This window comes from Sorex araneus, chromosome 5 (genome assembly GCF_027595985.1).
Source record: "Sorex araneus isolate mSorAra2 chromosome 5, mSorAra2.pri, whole genome shotgun sequence".
Classification (NCBI taxonomy): domain Eukaryota; kingdom Metazoa; phylum Chordata; class Mammalia; order Eulipotyphla; family Soricidae; genus Sorex; species Sorex araneus.
This window is the reverse complement of record NC_073306.1, coordinates 81761669-81764520: the sequence shown is the minus strand read 5'-3', so window position 1 is coordinate 81764520 and position 2852 is coordinate 81761669. Positions and strand designations below refer to the sequence as shown.

The window sequence follows — 2852 nt, the reverse complement described above, 5'->3', positions numbered from 1 at the left end:
ATGCTTTTACAGGTGCTTGCAACTTCAACTGGAAGTCTAGTGAAGTTGAATTTTTTTCCCGTGGTGCTAATTATGTTGTTTCAGAAAACTATGAACAGGTACATTACACTTCAAAATTTGCGAAACTTAAAAGAAAAATAATTAAAAACAAAAAATAATTTGCAAAATAAGGGCCAGGGATGTATATGTGGTTCAGTGGTCAGTATTTGCCTTTCATATGTAACATAAAATGCTAGGGTTCTCTCCCTAGCATTCCTCGCCCCCAGCCCAACACACAAAAAAGCCTGAAAACTCATTACAGAAAGTAATTCACATGCATGATGAAATTTGTTGAATATTTTAAATATACCTAGCTTCTGAATAATGATGATAAATACATTTGTGCATATATTTCACAATGCATTATAATACCATGTTGACTTTTTTTTTTTTTTTGGCTTTTTGGGCCATACTACTGTATTCGAGGGTTACTCCTGAATACACTTAGGGCTTTGAGCACTCCAGTAGTGGTGAGTTTCAGTACCTAATTATCAAAACCATAAACGTCAACACTATTATAAACATGTTACCAAAACTATCACTGACACTGTCATCCCGTTGCTCATTGATTTGTTCGAGTGGGCACCAGTAACATCTCTCATTGTGAGACTTATTGTTACTGTTTTTGGCATATCCAATATGCCACAAGTAGCTTGCCAGGCTCTGCCGTGCGGGTGCGATACTCTCGGTAGCTTGCCGGGTTCTCCGAGAGGGGCGGAGGAATCGAACACCGGTCGGCCGCGTGAAAGGCAAACGCCCAACCGCTGTGCTATCACTCCAGCCCACCAAAACTATAATAATAATGTACAAATATAAAGAAAACTCACAAAACAATATGAAAAATATGAAAATAAAGCAAAATAATGGTGTATAAAACTTCTGTAAGTAAAAAAGAAATAAAAAGGATTAATAACAATAAATTCTTTTAATTTCACTATTAATAAAAATTCAAACTAAAACAATATTAAAGTACTATCTTTGCCTACCGAATTGGTAAGAGTTATTTTTATTATTTTTAAAATTATTTTAAAATTTTTTATTTTTTTGCTTTTTGGGTCACAGCCAGCAATGCACAGGGGTTACTCCTGGCTTTGCACTCAGGAAATACTCCTGGTGGTGCTCATATGGGATGCTGGGAATCAAACCCAGGTCAGCTGTGTGCAAGGCAAATGCCCTACCCTCTATACAATCGCTCCAACCCCAAAATCTTATATTTTTAAAGATAAGATTCAGTGTTAAGGCATTACATCTATTTTGGAGGGCCACATTCAAAGATGCTTAGGGACTATTTCTGGCTCTTCACTCAGGAATCACTCCTGGCAGTGCTCAGGAGAGCATATGGGTTGCAAGGGATTGAACTTGGGTCAGCTGTGCACAAGGCAAGCACTTTATCTGCTGAACTGTTGCTTCGGCCCCACTACATCTCTTCTTGATTATTCTTTGGCAAAATGTCTGAAATTAGACTTTTAACTAACATCACTGCAAAATAATGCTGAGAAAGTAGCTGGAGAGATAGTATAGCAGGTAAGGCACTTAGCTTGCATAAGGCTGACCCAGGTTTTGGAACCCGTTTGGTCTCCTGAGCACTGCCTGAAGTAATTCCTGAATGCAGAGCCAGGAGTAACCCCTAAGCATTGCTGGGTGTGGCCCAAAAACCAAAACAAACAAACACACAAACCAAAAAAACCATTTTTGTGCAAACTCATAACTAAGTCAGCACGATGTTGCAGTTATGAGAGGAACCAGGTTTGCTAAAGTAATGGCAGTGATAGAAATGAATTAACTTCAGATCCTATTGAGGTTGCCTATTTTAGCCTAGTACAGGTTTTAAAAAAAATGCTAAGGAAATAATGATCCATGTCACAAAATGCTTATTGCAATTTCTTTTCTTGTCTCCTACCACCCTTCTATTTTATCCTTTTTTGGCCTAAGTTTTATGTTGTTTTTATAAATGTTAGGATGTTCAACAGAAAAGGAGAATGGTTAAATAAAGTACAGAATATTCATTCAACAAAGCAGCCAGACTATTCAACCAATAAAAATGAGATTTTAGGGTCATAGCAACAGTACAGTGGATAGGGAGCTTGCCTTTCACACTGCCAGCCTGAGTTCAACCCATAGAACCCCACTGTCTCCTGAGCCCTACCAGGAGTAATGGAGTGATGCTTTTTTATTTTTAGCTTTTCGGGTCACACCCAGCGATGTTCAGGGGGTTACTTGTGGCTCTGCACTCAGGAATTACTCCTGGCGTGCTCTGGGGAACATATGGGATGCTGGGAATTGAACCCGGGTCTGCTGCGTGCAAGGCAAATGCCCTACCCACTGTGCTATCACTCCAGCCCTCCTGGAATGATTCTTGAGTGCAGAGACAGGAGTAAGCTCTAAGCACAAGCAGGTGTGACTCAAAAACAAAACAAAAACACAAAAGACCCTAATTAAATATATTTTTAGTTTTGTGTATGTGTGAGTGTGTGTATGTGTTTTGCTTCATTCATTAATTAAACCCAGGACCTCTTAGATGTAAGGCAAATGTTCAAACATTGAGTGCCATGTTTCAAACATTGGGACCATCCCCGGTCCCAATATATTTAAAAAACATATTCATCATAAACTATTTTTAAAAAATCAAGCTACAGAGCAAAATGTCCCTTCCTATTTCTGTGCTCCTCTCTCACTCATCACCCACCACACCCACATATACACTTTCTGTACAGGAAATGTGTTGAAAAATATAATGAACTATGGGGAAGGGCAGTTATTGGACTGTGATTTTTTTTGTTAAGCAAACTTTTATCAAAGTGTAAGTTGTCGTA

The 2852-nt window shown here is 38.6% G+C and overlaps 1 non-coding gene across 1 annotated transcript; it reads left to right on the top strand.

Moving 5' to 3' along the window:
* Positions 1–1733: 1733 nt before the first annotated feature.
* LOC129405345 (small nucleolar RNA SNORA66) lies at positions 1734–1865 on the top strand. The gene has a single exon (XR_008630509.1). It is a non-coding gene; the product is annotated as a small nucleolar RNA SNORA66 (small nucleolar RNA).
* Positions 1866–2852: the final 987 nt, after the last annotated feature.